Raw genomic sequence first — 19,098 nt, 5'->3', positions numbered from 1 at the left:
AGCTCCAACCCGGAGGGCGGTGCACTGTTGGACGGACCAATCGGAGTCTGCGCTGCGGGACTGTTTTGATCACGCGGACTGGGAAATGTTTCACGTGGCCGCCAGAGACATTGATGAGTACACAGACTCAGTCTGTGGATTTATCAGGAAATGCGTGGAAGATGTCGTCCCATCCAGAACAGTCAAATCCCTCCCAAATCAAAAACCCTGGATTAACGGAGATGTTCTGGCGGCACGGAACACCGCCTTTGCCTCCGCGAACACATCGGACTACAAACACGCACATTACCAACTCCGGAAGACGATCAAAGCAGCCAAACGTGAGTACAGGGACAGGGTGGAACAACAGTTTGACAACCCTCAGAGTATGTGTCATGGTCTACGGTGGGTGGCTGGAGTTTCCATTAGGCTCCTGAACTGACCTGGGATCCGCCCCTGGGCAGGGCCAACTCCAGCTCCTGCACACCTGGAGCCTATTGCAGGCTATCAAGCCAGAGGGATTTAAACCACACATCGATGTTCACTCACTGCCAGTTCGTCATCAACCCATGTTGGTAACAGGTCTTGTGTTTCAAGTTCTCGCTGTGCGTCATCTTACTAACTAAGACTCTTTTGTGCTACAGTCGCTGTACCCACCCTGGCTCACTCCACCTCCGGACTCGGAATACCTAGTGATCATTTTGGAAATCCCTCTGTGCCTCACCTGCCTGCCCTCCTGCCATCACACTCCATCTGGAGCCCCGGATCTCAGGTCAGCCTTTCCACGCCACTCAGCCTCCCCTGGATCTTCATCATCCCCCTCTCAAACACTCCAGGTCCCTAACTGCAAAGTAAGAATTGCTGCTCTTATACTGGCCACTTCTGAGCTGCCTTCACTACCTGCCTAACTTCTATATCCTCTCCCCTCAGTGTGACTGTTCCCCACTCAGCTCCGTTCCACTTCTCAGGCCTCGTTCCCTCGCCCTAGCCACGTTCCCCTGGGCACGCCACACCAAGGCTCCACGTCTCGTCATTTTCTGTCTTTGCCACGTTTCCCTTTTTTTTCTGTTCCCCTTGCACTTAACCGTAATAAACTATTAAATCATCTACCGTCTCCGCTCTGGGTTCCTGCACCTGGGTCCTATTCAGTACCGGCCATCCGTCGCCGTGACAGTATGTGGCAGGGACTAAACACGATCACAGACTTTAGAGGGAAAACCAGCACACCGCAGACCACGGCCTCTCTGTGTGAGGATCTAAACATATTCTACGCTAGATTCGACACAGCGAACACCATGAGACCGGACAGTGTGCGCACCGCGGATGACGTCAGTGCGCACACTGTGTCTGAGGAGGATGTGCGGACGGGCCGGACGGGATTCCCGGCCGCGTCCTCAGGTCATGCGCGGCTCAGCTGGCTGGAGTGTTCACGCACATCTTCAACCTTTCCCTCTCTCTGTCTGTAGTCCCAGCCTGCTTCAAAATGGCCACCATCGTCCCTGTACCCAAATCCTCCACCATCTCCTCATTGAACGACTGGCGACCTGTAGCCCTGACCCCCATCGTAAGCAAATGCTTCGAGAAGCTGGTCAGGGACTTCATCTGCTCTGCACTACCCGACTCACTGGACCCTCTACAGTTTGCATACCGCCACAACAGGTCCACTGATGATGCCATAGCCCTGACACTACACACTGCCCTGTCACACCTGGAGAAGAGAGACACGTATGTGAGGATGCTGTTTGTAGATTACAGCTCAGCATTCAATACCATCGTTCCCTCGAAGCTGGACAGGAAACTGCAGGATCTAGGACTGAGCAGCTCCCTCTGCAGCTGGATCCTTAGCTTCCTGTCTGACAGACGCCAGGTGGTCAGACTGGGCAGCATCACCTCATCCCCCATCACACTGAACACTGGTGCTCCACAGGGGTGTGTACTGAGCCCTCTCCTGTACTCACTCTACACCTACGACTGCACAGCCACTAACAGCTCCAACATCATTGTGAAGTTTGCGGACGACACTACAGTGGTGGGTCTTATCACCAACGGTGATGAGACGGCTTACAGGGAGGAGGTCAGCGCCCTGACCCACTGGTGTCAAGACAACCATCTCACCCTCAACGTCGCAAAGACAAAGGAGTTGATAGTGGACTTCCGGAGGTGCAGAGAAGTACACACCCCCATCACCATCAACGGCGCTGCTGTGGAGAGAGTGAGCAGCTTCCGCTTCCTTGGCGTACACCTGGCTGAGGATCTTACGTGGTCAGTACACACAAACAAAACAGTGAAGAAGGCGCAGCAGCGCCTCTTCTTTCTCAGGAGACTGAAAAGATTCGGCATGAGCCCCCGCATCCTCAGGACCTTCTATCACTGTGCCATTGAGAGCATCCTCACTGGATGCATCACCACCTGGTATGGCAACAGCACCGCCTACAACTGCAAAGCTCTCCAGCGAGTAGTGCGGTGCTCTGAACGGATAATTGGAGGTGAGCTTCCCTCCCTCCAAGACATCTACAGGATGCGGTGCCTGAGGAAAGCTGGGAGGATCATCAAGGACTCCAGTCACCCCAGCCATAAACTGTTCAGACTGCTTCCATCAGGAAGGAGGTTCTGCAGCATCCGGTCCCGTACCAGCAGACTGAGAGACAGCTTCTTCCACCAGGCCATCAGACTGATGAACACGTCATAGACACCTCAGCTTCACTACTGGAACTTTAACATTATGCACTCCATACTGTATATAAATGCCACTTGTTTTGCACATATTCAACTCTGTATATTTTATATATTTTATTATTATTATTATTATTATTATTATTATTTTACTATTTAATTTATAAAAATGTGTATACACACACACACACACACACACACACACACACACACACACACACACACACACACACACACACACACGTAGGAAAATATTTAGTATACACATCCAGAAATGCATACACTATTATATATTGTACATATATTTATTAGTTTCAGGTTGGCCATTCTTGTATTTTGCTCGTTTGTGTTGTTGTGTTTGCACATCTCTGTTGCTTGTGGGGCTCGCACACAAGAATTTCACTCGCATGTGCTGTGCCAGTGTGCCTGCACATGTGATGTGACAATAAAAAGTGATTTGATTTGATTTGATTTGATTTGGGAGGTCCATGTTGCAAGGAGAGCTTAACTTCTGTCTCGCTAGCTTGCCCTGCGCTCTTCCTTCTGACGATGCTGTCTGTGTTGAGCGCTCAGTGAATCTGCGTTCGACTACTCCGCCTAGGCTGCACTGTCGAGCCTAGGCGGAGTAGTCGAACGCAGATTCACTGAGCGCTCAACACAGACAGCATCGTCAGAAGGAAAGTTGATAAAATAAATTAAAAATTTTGTATTGTTTGATACATATGCGTACCGAACCGAAAGCACTGTATCGAACGGTTCAATATCGATACGAATATCGTTGCACCCCTAATATATAGTATGTATTTCACTTCCACCAGACCAGCTAACCTTCACAGCACCCATCATAACCTTGCACTCAAGTGAATAGAGAATTGGGTCACAACATCTGCCATGGAGCTGCTATTATGTAATCCTGGATTATTCTCTGTGTTTAACACAGATTTCAGTATGAGGTGAGAGGAATGGTTAAAGGACAGTCTGACATTTGAGGAAATATGTTTTCTTTAGGTTGGAAGAAATACTAGGCGATCAGTACAGAGTGTTTTATGTGCACAAATCTATTTATCTTAATCCAAAAATGGAAGCTTCCTTCAATGGTGGCTTTAACAACCCCTGGACTACAGAACATGTATATTCTCTATGCACAATATACAACAGATGTAAGAAATCTACAAAAAAGGTAAACTCTTTTAGTAACACTCAGTTGTCTTTGACAAGTACCAGGTGATATTGGCTCAAGCCCTGAATCTTTTTCACTTTCATCACGACCCTGGCTCAAAGGGAAGAACAAATGATAAAGACCAAGCATGATTTATAAGAAATGTAAATTCATCAATAAAACAAGTTAAATGTATAATTTCTTTATCACTAATGTTTGTAGTGTGTGGATATGTAGACCTATGCTGTGTACGTACATCAAGAGATAATGCAAAGAAAGTTCAAACAAGCCCGACTGACCTTACAGGTATACTGCGATGGAAGTTTAACACAACCAGGCTTTCTTTGCATTAGCCAACAAGCCCCTCAGACGCAGATAATGAGTATTGTTGATAGTGGTTATCAACTTCCTCTGTTAGTTGGGCTTTCTGCTTCAGGCTCTGTGTACACTCACATAGAAAGGAAACGACTCATCTCGCATCATATGACCCTTCTTCTGCAAATACAATGATGCCTATGAGTGCTTCCTGCTCCAATCAGAGAAATTATCAGATGGTGATGATAAAATGGTAATAAAAATATATAAAGACCCTAAAAACCTAACAGTAAAATGTAATGCTGCTACAAATCAGACCAGAAATTCATTCGGATTAGAATCAAGCATAAAAACTGCATATGTTTGCTCAGCTGGGCTTAATTTGTAATGTTAGTAAGGTACGAATTAACAAGCTGCACATATTAAACATATACCCCCCTGCAGAGACTCTACATTCCACTTAAGACATGCTGTAAATAAACAAATCAGTGAAAACGTGGGGTTTCTAGTCTTAAATGGAAAATTCTGAACTTATCCTGCTCTATAGTAAGATATGTGTTGACCATGTTACCATGGTGACTTGACCACTTTTGTGACACTGAAAACTCTGACTTCAAGCTTGACACAGCTCATTAACCCATTAATTGTGCTTCATAACACACACGTCTGGAAGAGAGAGTGCAAAAGACTGATAGCTAAGGTCAACCTAGGTGACAAACATTATTCTAAATTAGCCTCTTCACTAATCAAGCAGCCACCAAAACCTTGAAGTGGATTTAGAGTCTTAGTGGCCATCACATGTTTCACTTGCAAGTCCTGAGTCACCGGGTCTCATCTTAAACACCCCACAGTACCATATCAGCCCAAAAGATAACTTGCTTGTGGTTTCTAGAAAGACTGAAAGGAAGACTCCTCATTTTACATTTAGGGCTAAACAAATATGAACATGACTATGAATATACATATGTGGGAGTGGGAGAAAAGAATGAGAGAAACATGTTACCCTTTGCTACAGTGGTTGTTTAGTGGGTCTCACAGCGTCATCGTCCGTCTGAGTCATCTCATTTTAATATCCTGCTTTGATGAGCTGCTGATGCTAGTGGTGGTGGTGTCTCATGAGACTACACACACACACACAGAATGTCCCGTTGCCAATATATGTGTCCATGTGTATAAACACACGTGGAAACACACACACACACACACACACACACACACACACACACACACACACACACACACACACACACACACACACACACACACACACACACACATATATATATATGTATGAGACAACTGCATGTGTATGTTAGAGTACCACAAGGTAGGTGGGAAAGTCACATGTGCCAGTGATGCACTTGTGTCCACCAGGGCAAGATGTACTGAGAAAGCAAAAGTGTTAGGGGGGAAGGGAAGTCACGCAAGCATTTTTCTCAATAGCCAATAACCTCTAGAGTATTCCCATCCCCACCCCACGCCCTCGTCCCCCCATCTGTTCACCCATACAAACAGATGTCTGAGACAGAACGGCAAGAAAGAAGAATCACACCATCGTATATCGAGAATGCAATACTGGTTGGTAATCAAATGAGTTTTTGCCTGAGGGATGTTTGGGATATGCTGGCAGTTTGAGGCATATGAACGAAAAAAAAAAAAAATGTGTATATACTTTATGCTATATTGGTTTATTCCCTTCATTCTCAAGATGCCTGCTCTGGTTTAGACGCTGACTGAGAAAACTGAGATATACGGTTAGGGCAGGGGTCGGCAAACTGCGGCTCCAGAGCGTGGTTTGGGAAAATAAATTAGAAGTATTTAGCCGAAGTGTATTTTATTTATGTTAGTTCTTTTTTAACTTGTAGTTCTAAATTGGAAGATTATTGTGATATTGAAATATAAAAGCCGGTGTACCCGCCCGAACGCCATGCATTTATCAAGACTTTCAACCCCAGGTAGGCCAATTATGGATCGACATTATGTCAGCAGCTGTTCTCCACCGTGAACTATGTTAAAAACAAACACCGCTCACGCCTCACAGATGACAGCTTACAGTCCTGCGTAAAGATGAAAGTGACTTCGTACAGACCCGATTTGCAGACGCTGTGCACAGAGGTTCGGGAGCAGAGTCCCATTGTAAACATACCACGGCAGACCCGCTGCTTTTTAGCATCTCTTTATTGACCACTTTTTACACACGGTTGCTGTACGCATACAGCCAGCTGTAGCTTTTCAGCTCATAGCCCGACACATACCAACAACAGCATAGATAGCACAGACGTTAAGGCCGTGAGGCGTGATTGCGGGTGCCGCTCAGGTGCGTCCGCCTCTCCTGCAGCGGCGCTGCAGACCACGCCCCGCCGCACGCATTAACCAGGTAAAATACATATTTAGGCAGAATTTTGCAAATATCTATTTTTCTGTTTTTTTAGCAGCATAGTGCTTTTTTTCCAATTCAAGGTCAAGGCTCCAAAAGCCCAAAGGCGATATAAGGGTGGCGGCTCACAACAGTTTTTGTTTGCTACTTGGATCATTTTAGTTCAGCTGAGTGTCTTTCCTTTTGTTATATTTCTTTAAGAGTTCAAAATGTGTTACTTACATAAATAAAATGTAATTTTCTCTGTAGCACTTCATGGATTTCATAAGCAACACACTTTAGTTGTTCACACAAAGCATAAAGGTAAAAAACAATATATACAGTGTTATCTTCATTTTAGAAGTCAAGAAGTATTTGCGGCTCCCAGTGTTTTCTTTTGCGTGGAAACCAGGTCCAAATGGCTCTTTGGGTGTTAAAGGTTGCTGACCCCTGAGTTAAGGCAATTTTCAATTTTTTTCATCTCTACAAAGATACCTCCTCAAAGAATGGAGCATTAACTGGGCTTGACTTCATTTGTCAAAGCTTCTTCATGTCTCCTGCTAATGACCTTTCTGTTTATCTAAGCAAACATCTCCCCCCTAACTACACTGGAAAAATGACCTTGAATGATGTTTGCAATCCTGTTTCTTCACATATTAAAGTACTGAGCCTCAGACTGTGAGAGCGTGGTGTGGGGTGGCAATCGGGACACCCAAGCTTGCTCAGTGTAATCTAATGGGAGCTGTAGTTTGAATCTCTGCACGGCATTTTCTGCTGCTTTTGTGAACTGGCAGGGCGGGAGGCAATTACCGCCACTCAGCCAGCCATGTACCAGAGGAACTGAGGCTGCAGAATGGGCCAGCACTCTTTATTTTGGATTGAGCAGGAACGACACAATCCGCCGAGGGGACATGGTGTCCACGTTTCAATGCACCAACACACACGCATGCAGAGGCACACCTACTGTGCACTCAGCCAGCCATGTGTATGTACCCACCATACAGGACAAATGATGACTGTGAAGCCAACTTCAACCTACACTTCCAAAAAAACTGTAAAAAGACAAGGTCAGTATATAAAACACCGATAGACATGCGAATGCGCTGAAAAGCAGCATAATAATAGTTACTCTTTTATTTTAAAAAACAGATAATTTCTAAAAAAAAACAAAACAAAAAAAACTACAAAGAAAAACATTCTCTGTAAACACACAAGCTAATTTATCTCTTTCTCTTCAAAATTAAGTTGTCACAACTACCATCTATTCTAGCTCCATGAAAATAATCAGAGGAAGTCTGAAAAAGAAATGTTTTTTTTTTTTTCACAAGAGAGAATGTTAAAAAGTATGACTCATAAAAATGCACCTGAACAACCTAAAGCACAGCCATAATCACCATCGAATGCTACTGAGCTCAATTATGAGAGGTTAGCGAGGGCATTATTTGTCTGTCAGTGTGCCTCTAATATGAAACTACTGTATGATCATTTCAAAAAACAGTTTTATTTAGCATGAGAATGATTAATTCGAAAACAAGCAAGCAAATTACCTAATATTAAAAAAATACTCAATTTTCACTGGTGTTCAGTGGTAGGGGCAGCAAATTATTGCTATACTGTTCTCTGTGGGCAGAAACTGGCCCAACCTTAAAAAATGCTGCCAAGGCTGCTGCTTTGTTCTTTACCATTAGAAAACTGCTACCATCTCCAAGCAGTTATCTATTTTTACAGCCACAGTCCCGTATGGCCTCTTACTCTCTATTACACTTTGCTAAGTCATTTACAATTACATATTTGGCAAATGCTGATTAAGAATTATTTCATACAAAAAACTCTAAATTACATTGGAGAGCTGAATCCACTATGTGGCATGCTGTTACTTATGAGAGGTGAGTGCCGGCGTAAAAGCCTGAGGCAGTGTGCTAAAGTTATTTAATTCATCAGTCTTTTTCCACTTTACCCATGAACAGGAAGTTTAGAGGCTGGCTTTGGCTATAAAAGCGTAGATCTAAAAATGTATTGTCTCGCATGAGCAGCTTTTTGAACAGGAAATAGCCCATGACCTGGCGATAATGTGTAGTAGTAATGTGGCCATGGTCGGTATATACAAGCTTAACTGACTAACTTCCTTTTACACCGTAAATAGAGTGGTGAAAAAAAAGGTGAATGAACACTTGCTGTCTTTTTGAAATATATTAACAAGCAAACAAGCTTCTTTTATACACGGTCTAGATAAAGGTAATATACTTGAATAATATGAATTAGCCTTTTCAATATTGTAGCGAACAAAAAATTTATAGATGTAATATTCTTCAGTGGGAGAAGTTATTATACCCTTGGCCTCAGATATTACCCATTTAGCAGATTTTCTGTAGGTATTTTGCAAAATTGTCCACCGGTCTCTGACAGTGGATAACTGAAAATTTGCAAAATACATTCAGTTGCAAATATTTCCTGTTTCAAATCTCCCCAAAGCAATTCAGTAAGATTTTATCCAGTAATCCTCAATTTCGTCGGCTGAGAGATTCTTTAATGAGGTTGCTGTGTGCTTAAGATTATTATCTGGTTGAAAGGTCCAATTCCAGTTCGATTTACACTTTTGGACAGATAACCTAACACTATCTTCAAGCGCCATTTCTCATGATGTAGAAATCAGAGCTGAAGCAATGACTGTGTGCTGCCCAGTCCCTGAGTCAGGGAATAAATCCCAAACCATAACATTTCCAACACCATGCCTCCCATTTGGAATGATGGTCTTCTCATGAAAAGCGACCTTTGGTTTTTGCCAAACACGTCTTCTGTTACTGCAGCCAAACAAATCTATATTCAGTTAATCTGTCCAGAGCATGCATACTATTCCATTAGAACAGCAGGCTTTTAAAGCCTTTTGGAAGTACTAGGATTTCTGGAGTTCTCTCTCCAAAATGGGGCTTGAATTTCTTCGTTTTGACTGCTGTCAAGTCAAAATAGCTTTGACTGTTTTGCTACCATCAGTTTGCAAGCTTGATTTAAATAATAAACACTGCCAAAAATACTGTTTTATGCCAAAATCCAGTTTGTGCAGGTGAAGCGTGTTAGTAAATCTGCCCATAGTGTAGTGTATGAATACTCTGAGCATTCAAACTGTGTTAGCAGTTCCAATAAAAGAAAAGAGACGAAGTGTTGGTCCGTTGGTACACCTCTCTATAAAGCAAGAAATGCATAACATCTTAACTGACAAAATCTGCTCCACTATTCAAATTTACTGACTTGCCTTGGTCAAAACAACTTACACAGGACCTTAAAAGAAATCAAATCATGCAAATTGCTGGAAAAAGCGACAAACCCATTAACAAAAATTGCCTTTAAATGGATGTCCTATAAACTTCAAGCCAAAATGACAGCAAAACACTGGCAGGACTTGGTACAACTCTACAGCTTGGTAGAATTTTTATTACATGCCCAAAGACTATGGAAATAAATGCACAATTTTCCTATAAGCTGGCATTTTTTGCAACTTTCCAAATTTTCATACTGATATTGAGTACTCTCCATTGTGTGTGTTAGCACAGTGGAGGTACCATCATAGTTTGGTGCTGATTTGCTATTTGCTAGTTCAGAAGGTCATAATTACCTCAACTGCTCACCTAAAGTGCTGGTAGAAAGTCAACTAACCTGAGATATCATGATTGCTACAACAATCAAGATATCTCAGAAAGAAAAATATCAATGCACTGAAATAGTTCTGAATTGGTTTGAGATTGTTACTCCTAAAGAAAGTCCTAAAAATGATTAAATTAAATTTTCAATTGCTTTTTTCCAGCCTTCACTAAGCAAATAATCCAGGTTTACATGCAAGATGCAACTATGTGTATGCTAGTTTAGTCAGCTCATGCATTTTTATAAATGCAACTATACTAACTTCTGCAACAGTAATATCAAAGAGGATTCTGATTAATCGACAGCTAATGTGGAATCCCTCATTTTGACTGTAATGATCTGAAGGTTAATATATAGGTGTACTCAGATTTTTAAAATGACAGCAAGGTGTCCAATCTATCAAAGACGAATGCTTGCACTTTGTGCCTGTATTTCTACAGGACCGTATAGTTTACATTTCTCTCTTTTTCAGCTTTTTAAAGTTAACATTTAAACAAAATCTAGTGCGCGAAACATGCAGGAATAACCTTTGTGAAAGCACTTTTGATGAGCACCTGGGTTCAGTTCTGACTGCGGTGACAAATCCATAACCTTTCTCCGACTGCTTCATAATTACAACCATCTCGTGTTTCACTAGTTGACTGCTTTTAATGGCGCAACACTAGCTGTAATTGTTGGTTTTCATTAGCTGTAACGTAATATGGGTCTCATACAACAGCAGAGAGACCGCCGAGGCTGATGCTGCTGAGAGAAGGCTAATAACTCTGCGTCTGTGAAAAATGCAACTTGAGCGCAAGTTAAGTAAAGCACTCAATGTACTGAAACATTTTGCTGGTGAGGCAGACGAAATGTTTGCATTTGCGAATTCAAATGGAAATTGATCCACAATACCAGTCTATTAAAGAAAAAAACCCCCACTGAATCCATGCTGTGCTTGTCATTCATCCCCATGCTGCTATTTTCACTTAAATTAATCTTACGGCTTGAGTAAAATGCAGAAGCATCATCCGTCTTCTTTGTGCCACACTGGGTATGAGTGATTAAACATTCAGGGAACAATGCAGATCCATCACAAATGTCAAGACGAGCTCATATTGTCAGCCTGAATACCAGTCTTCGCCTTCTGTTCTGACAGAGGCCTTGACCTGTCCACAGAGCTGCATGTGGAAGCATCTCTTTTGTAAGCACACAGCATAATCCTGTTGTTCTGCTCCAACTTTTAAGGCCTCATCTTGCTTGTCTGTGTCAGGAATAATTAGGTTAGGGGACTGACTCCTTAATCTCTTTGGCCCTTTGATTATCCTCCGAATCTGAAACGATCTCGCTCTTGCAATGCCAACTCCTAACGAGTATAACTGGTCCGGTTTTGGTGTGAAAACCTTGGCTCAAGCTCATTTTTTTTTGTGTCCTGTTTGGATCTTTAGCCATCAGAATTGTTGTCTTAAGGCCAAGAAAGATGCCAAGCGGATTTATTTTACCAAGTGGATCATCATGGCTTTGCCATATTGGTCCATTTGATTGACCTTTATTATAAGTATGAATTTATTTTATTTTCAGTTGCTACAAACGGGACAGACATGACTGGGCGATAGGACAGGGAGAAAGAATGAAAGAAAGAGAGGGAGAGAAAGAAAACCAAAGGGGAGAAGAGACGGTGAGAAGGGGGGGAAGAGAGAAAAAAAACCAAACAAACAAAACACCTGGATCACCTGTATGGAGAAAAAAAACAGAAGAGAAAGCAAACAACAAAGAGCAACATAATAAAAAAAACCCCAGCACCATCACAATAAACTAGCTAGCAGTAGATAACAGTAGATACTAAATAATAAACGATATTGTGCAGCACGCAAGATAGACAGCGTACAATGTGCTTTGAGGCAGCAGCCAAGAAAGGTGTAGTCCGCGTCTGTGAACACCCGTGTGTACACCTGTGTGCATACCTGCGTGGATCAGCATGCTTGTATTCCAAAGGTTTCTCCATGTAACGATCTGCTAGGGAGTGTGGGGAGCCATAGCCCCGTCCACCAGGGTATGAAGCAGGTATGGAGGAGATCCAGGCCCCAGATATCCAGAGGCCCCAGAGTACAAGGACCCGAGGAGGACCACCAAAGGGGGGGGGGGGGGGGGGGGGGGGAACCGTGCCACCCTCCTGGGAAGAGCTGAGTAGAGCCCCAAAGGAGAGGTCACTCCGTAGCTACGGAGCAGAGGCCAGAGGGGGTTGCAGTGGCGTGCCCGCGGGCTCTGCCGGCAGCCAGCTGTGCCAGAGAGGACCGAGCTTCAGGCCCAGAGGCCTGAGGGCATCCCACCCCCCGGAAGGAGCCCAGCTGGGCCACAGGCGCCCGGCCCCGCCAATCGGCCACCAGGAGTGAGCCGGTACATACATGAGTTCCCAGCCCCAGACGACAAGGACCACCAACACACCAACGTCTGAGGGCATCAGCCACCGGCAGGGAGTGTGGTGAGGGGAGATAGGCCTCCGTACTTTAGAGGGCCTGAGATGTACCCAGAGAGGTTGAGTCTAAGACCCAACCTGACATATAGACACAGACGAACAGGCACACGCGGACACAGACGTGTATTCCCACCCCATATGCACAACCAAATACTCGGCACATACTTGTTCTGCTCCAACTTTTAAGGCCTCATCTTGCTTGTCTGTGCCAGGAATAATTAGTTTAGGGGACTGACTCCTTAATCTCTTTGGCCCTTTGATTATCCTCCGAATCTGAAACGATCTGGCTCTTGCAATGCCAACTCCTAATGAGTATAACTGGCCCGGTTTTGGTGTGAAAACCTCCTTGGCTCAAGCTCATTTTCTTCTCATGTAACATATACGAGTTCTGTAAAAATCCTTCACACCTCCAGTTATATTTAAGCACAAAAAAGACACTGAAAACAAAAGATATGTTTTATGGTTTATTTGGAAAGTAATTAGGCAGATTAAAAGCAAAACTATTATATTAGAGAATTAGTTGTTCCTTCATTTATAGTCATTTTATTATAATCCTTGAGAACAAATCCTTCCCTGCTGTTATATTTATTACTTTTGACGCAGTCCCTCTCAAGCATCCCCCCAATTAATTGGAAAATATGCTCACAAGCAGTATAAAAGACGTGGTTTCAGCTGAAAATTCAGTCTTATCAGAAAGCCCGATATATTTTAGTGGTGATGCAGGGTGAGGTGGGGGTTAATTAAGATGTATAACTAATAGATTGCAATTAATACTCCAAGCAGGTCGTTTAGCTGTTGGCTTGATCGTGTGGTACGGCGTTTGCATGGATTAGAGTGAACATGCTAAAATCAACCTAATTAGCCAATCTCATCTCTTGCTTTTCTTCCTTCCATTAGATATCCCAGGGAATTGTGAGTTTGGAGGGAGTTGTATCCTTGGAGCTTCTAAGAAAGATACGATTTTGGGATAAAGAGTGCAATGGCAGGGGCATTTCTCTCAAGGAGGCACATGAATCAAACACACTCCTGTGATTTGTCCTTCACATCGGACAGATAGAATTGTGTCTGTTGCTGCCTGTTTGATGACTACAGAATGACTAAAAATGATGGGAACAGAGAGGAAGCTGTGTTGTGGTTACAAAGTCACTGGTATCACATCTATATCTGTATATATCTCAACAGAACTTCATGAAATAACACACTATTAACATACACACATACAACTCATAAATTGCACTAAAAGAAGATATTTAACCAGAACAAAAAGGTATTGTAAACATAGCAGTAAAACCTCCTATTATACTGCTCTATGTGATAAGGAATTGCTTGTAAGCATTGTGGAGATGTCACTGGAGATATAACATGGACAGACTATTCAGCTGAAAGATTAACACCACTGACAATAACAATGGAGGGTCCTGTTGAGAAATCTTTAGTGCTGCCATTCATGCGGATGGTATGTCTACATGCACCTTTCCACCTAGGAAATGTCATAGACTAAGCTGATATCCCCGGTGGCAATGGCACGCCCCCAAAAAGAAGTGACTTAGGAACAGTTGGAGGAAGATAACAAAGAGCTTAAGGCATCGAGGTGGCCTCCAGTTTCTATAGATCCAAGTGAGCATCAGCAAGGTGCTGAAACACAGAGGCCCCAATGAAAAATCCACAGGATCCAAACGATCAGCTGCCAATAACTCAATGCTCAGACACTACAGGAAATTTCTAGAGGTACCCATACATTAGAAGTGTTCAGGTAGTGCATCACATTAAATTTTATGGAAATTTTCAGTGGCTCTGCACATTCTTTGTTCTTTTTCCAGGGTGGAGTGATTGTACAGCATACTGTACATCCTTAATCCACACAGGCTCAAAAATATTTACACATCCCACTAAAATTTGGTTAAATTTCCCACAGCACCTTTTGGTAACCATCAACAAGCCATTCTTCTTGGTAGCATCAGTGGAGGTCACATAAATTGGTTGGTTTCTTAGCACGGACCTGGCTTTTAAGTGTAGTTCATAAATTTTGAGATTGGGACTTTGGGAAGGCTTCCAGAAGTTTAATGTTAGCCGGCCTTATCCATGCGTGTGGGTGACTTTAAAACTGACTTTGAATGTTTTTTCATTAATGCCCATGATGAGTATAATTTTTTTTGACCACAGTGGCTGTTGTTTTCTCTAAACACGGTCCTCTGGGAATCCATCTGAAGTTTTTCTCAACCTTTTTTTTTCTTTTCCCAGGGATCCACACAGCACACTCCTGGAATTCACTCTGATTTTACCTTGATATGATGTTTTTGTATAAAGTAGACCCATTAGCAGTCGACCTCGAGAGGAATCAACCTAATGATATTCCAGTGCTATTTAATATCCCAGGTGTGGTCACAGTGTCTTGGTTTTTTAACCCCGGCTTGTCTGCTGGGTAAAACAATCCATCAGCTTTGTGCTGTCAGGTCCCAGTAGCAAAGCGCTCTGGTCCTCCAAGGTCTTCTTAGACATGACTGACTGACCACATCTCCATTCTTTCCATCTCACTTGCATGATCAGAAGCACTGAATGATGAGAGGGGCCATAGCTGCTGAATAATATCTCCATAAAAAGATAAAAACACAGTGTTGGCAGGGCGGAAAGTGGACTGTTATATTATTTTTACTCCTATGCCACCATTTACCCATAGTTGGAAAGATCTATTTTAAGTGTGTGACCTTTATCAGTTACCTCATATCTGGTGAAGTCAGTTGAATCCTGCAAAATAGTAGCCACTTGAAACGTGTTAATACCGCTATATGTACCATAATACCCTGCCACCTCCCCACAGACACACTTTTAATGTAAACTGGTATTAAAGAATTATGTTCATAAATGCAAATCCTTAGGAAAAAGGACAGTCTTAAACAGTAGCCATTTTTCAACCCTGTGATACTATTTTCATTAGCATGCAATTTTGAAAAACCTTAAATGGCTGACGCAGCTTAGTTAATTGTTGGCTTTTTGATTCCCTGGGGCTGTTTTTCTCAGACTAAAAAAGAAAAAAGAAACAGAGTAAGCCCTGCCTGGCACAGTTACTATGACAACAAGCTTATAGATACATAATCACACTTCACTAACGCACACACACGCAAACACGCGTGCGAGCGCGCACTATACGTATTCTTTTATACAGAGAAAAATAAAAATACAGCTGCTAAAGCTTCTCGGCAGAAGCTGTATAAGCATACATCATGCTGGGCTGAGACGCACAGCTGTTGACTAGTAAGCTTGCCAAAAGTGCCCCATTGCCTCTTTTCTTGGACTCAAATCAAATCCCCAATTTGTTTATGTTATTATGTTAATAAAGGGTAGCATTTCCATATGAATATCAATATTTCAGTAGCAAGCGAGCCGTTACTGTGAACACAGTGGATCGCTGGCAAGGAGGAGAGTGTAATATGAATGGAGTTCCATTTGGAGTGTAATTTCACTCATCTGATTTTCTCTTCCTTGGGTGATCTGAAAAGGAGGTATTTTTAGAGCCCAGGTGCTTATCCTCTGTGGTGCTGGAGGCTAATGTTAAATGAACACATCAATCTTAGGCATTTCAGAGTGAGAAGGGAGCCGCAGCAGCACAGTCACAGTGGTAGTCAGTTCCCTGCCAACTCTGTAATTCTAAAGCTTTCTGTTTTCTATTGCTATAGTTTGCCGCAACCACGGGGCATTATTGGCCTCTTGGTGTGACTCATTCAAGGCACTTAAGTAATGGCAAATTTGACTGAAATCTGCTGTTTCTAAAAGAGTTGGGACGCCGTGGAAAATTTGAATTAAAAAAAACTGAAGTGAAATGATTTGCAGATCATTTAAAAATCAATACTCATCTGAAAACAGGTACATTTTTAAATTGGGAAACTGTCTTTTGAAAATACATATGCTAATTTAAAATGTGATGCCAGGAAAAAGTTGTGGCAGGAACAGAGGAATGCTTACTGTCAGTTACATCAGTTCTTTTAACAACACTATCTAAAGTTTTGTGGAGACTAGTTGCTGTATATTTGAATGACTGATGCAGGATTTTAAAATAGCCATTCTGCTATAATACAAACACAATGTGATTCAGCATCATGTTGCTGAAACACAATGTGTCTTCCCTGAACAAAACCTACTGTACCCTTCCAAAATCACTACATGCTGTCCAGTGTTAACTGGGGCTTCATGTGTTGCTGGGATCAAAGCCTATATGAGCATATATCTGAAAAATCTGCAAGCATTTAGCAAAGAATCCCAACATTTTGTAGAGTGGGATTACCAATATTCCAAAACAACCAAAAAATAAATTACATTTCTAAATATCCATGATAAACAGTAAAAGTAAAAATGCTATTGCCTGTAACAAAAATGCATTTTTAAAGCAACCCACTCCTCCCACTGCACAGCTGTTTGGGAGGCTGCTTTCTGTTTTAAAGCACCCGCTTGTATTGGGCTATTAGGTGAGCAGGTTCTGTTTTATATTGATCTAGTGAAAATAATGCCAAGTGAACGTTGCCTTTGAACCTGCTCATGCTCCAGAGCTTTCTCCTGCGTGTGAACCCGCCTCTAAGGTTCACTCTAGTTTTACTTTCATAGACAGTAAAACTTTTCACTCTCAAAGTTTCCTTTCCTTCTTTTGATGGGTAGTGTTTTCACTGTTTCATTAGTAAAGGTGCCAGTAGCTATGACAGAAAGCAAACGTGCTGTCCTCGTTCGTTTTTGGATTCACAAATGAGTTGCCATTGTTCTGAAAGATTTAGTACCCGCTGGCAGACAGATTTGGATAGTGAAAGCTGCTTATAGGCAACCAGTCTAAACAGCGATAGTTTAATTACTCTATAGCCCAGGGGTCAGCAACCTTTAACACCCAAAGAGCCATTTGGACCTGGTTTCCACGCAAAAGAAAACACTGGGAACTGCAAATACTTCTTGACTTCTAAAATGAAGATAACACTGTATATATTGTTTTTTACCTTTATGCTTTGTGTGAACAACTAAAGTGTGTTGCTTATGAAATCCATGAAGTGCTACAGAGAAAATTAAATTTTATTTATGTAAGTAACACATTTTGAACTCTTAAAGAAATATAACAAAAGGAAAGACACTCAGCTGAACTAAAATGATCCAAGTAGCAAAAAAAAACTGTTGTGAGCCGCCACCCTTATATCGCCTTTGGGCTTTTGAAGCCTTGACCTTGAATTGGAAAAAAAGCACTATGCTGCTAAAAAAACAGAAAAATAGATATTTGCAAAATTCTGCCTAAATATGTATTTTACCTGGTTAATGTGTGTGGCGGGGCGTGGTCTGCAGCGCCGCTGCAGGAGAGGCGGACGCACCTGAACGGCACCCGCAATCACGCCTCGCGGCCTTAACGTCTGTGCTATCTATGTTGTTGTTGGTATGTGTCGGGCTGTGAGCTGAAAAGCTACAGCTGGCTGTATGCGTACAGCAACCGTGTGTAAAAAGTGGTCAATAAAGAGATGCTAAAAAGCAGCGAGTCTGCCGTGGTATGTTTACAATGGGACTCTGCTCCCGAACCTCTGTGCACAGCGTCTGCAAATCAGGGCTGTACGAAGTAACTTTCATCTTTACGCAGGACTGTAAGCTGTCATCTGTGAGGCGTGAGCGGTGCTTGTTTATAACATAGTTCACAGTGGAGAACAGCTGCTGACATAATGTGGATCCGAAGATCCATAATTGGCCTACCTGGGGTTGAAAGTCTCGATAAATGCATGGCGTTCGACAGACGTTCGACGGGTACACCGGCTTCTGCGAGTGTGACGCTTATTTTGAGCGATGAGAAAAATAATAGCATAGAATTTTATTTTTATATTTCAATATCACAATAATCTTCCAATTTAGAACTACAAGTTAAAAAAGAACTAACATAAATAAAATACACTTCAGCTAAATACTTCTAATTTATTTTCCCAAACCACGCGGAGCCGCACTATACGGACTAAAGAGACGCATGTGGCTCCGGAGCCGCAGGTTGCCGACCCCTGCTATAGCCAATACTATTGGAAGTCGACATTTATTTCATAATTATGAAGCAAAAAAAATTTAAAAAAAATAAAAATCTGTCTACTGCCCCATTTTAATACATCGGCATTATGTGCTACTATACTAAGTACTTAACAATGTAGTGATTTAAATGCAACCAGTTAATCATATCACAGTATGATAAGTCATCACTCTCGGAAATCTAAATCACTATGCGGGTGGGTCACTGATCAGTAATGGTTGTATGATGCATGATAGGCATGCATATGAGCTATTCAGACAGTGTGTGAGAATTGTTTGTTGAGTTTGTTGAGTTATGTGCAGTTTTTAAGCCTGATGGGGGGACAGGAAGGCCACTCAGTCATCTGTTTGCTGGTTAAGATTAGATTATTTATCTCAGTGTGTGAGTGCGATGATTAAGGTCTCATGAGAAATCTTCAGAACTACAGTGAACCTCCTGATTCATGTTGCTGTAATGCTTGTAATTGTAGCATTAGAGGATGGGGTAAGACATATCCGGTTTTG

At 42.4% G+C, this 19,098-nt stretch overlaps 1 long non-coding RNA gene across 1 annotated transcript; it reads left to right on the top strand.

Annotated features, from left to right (window-relative positions):
- The first annotated feature begins 366 nt into the window (after nt 1-366).
- LOC145421504 (uncharacterized) lies at nt 367-1,086 on the top strand. Its single transcript, XR_013902883.1, has 3 exons — nt 367-550; nt 624-830; nt 910-1,086. It is a non-coding gene; the product is annotated as an uncharacterized LOC145421504 (long non-coding RNA).
- Nucleotides 1,087-19,098: the final 18,012 nt, after the last annotated feature.

Source organism: Astatotilapia calliptera, chromosome 17 (assembly GCF_964374335.1).
Source record: "Astatotilapia calliptera chromosome 17, fAstCal68.1, whole genome shotgun sequence".
Taxonomy (NCBI): domain Eukaryota; kingdom Metazoa; phylum Chordata; class Actinopteri; order Cichliformes; family Cichlidae; genus Astatotilapia; species Astatotilapia calliptera.
Note: the sequence above shows the minus strand (reverse complement) of the source record. Positions and strands in the feature narration are given on the sequence as shown.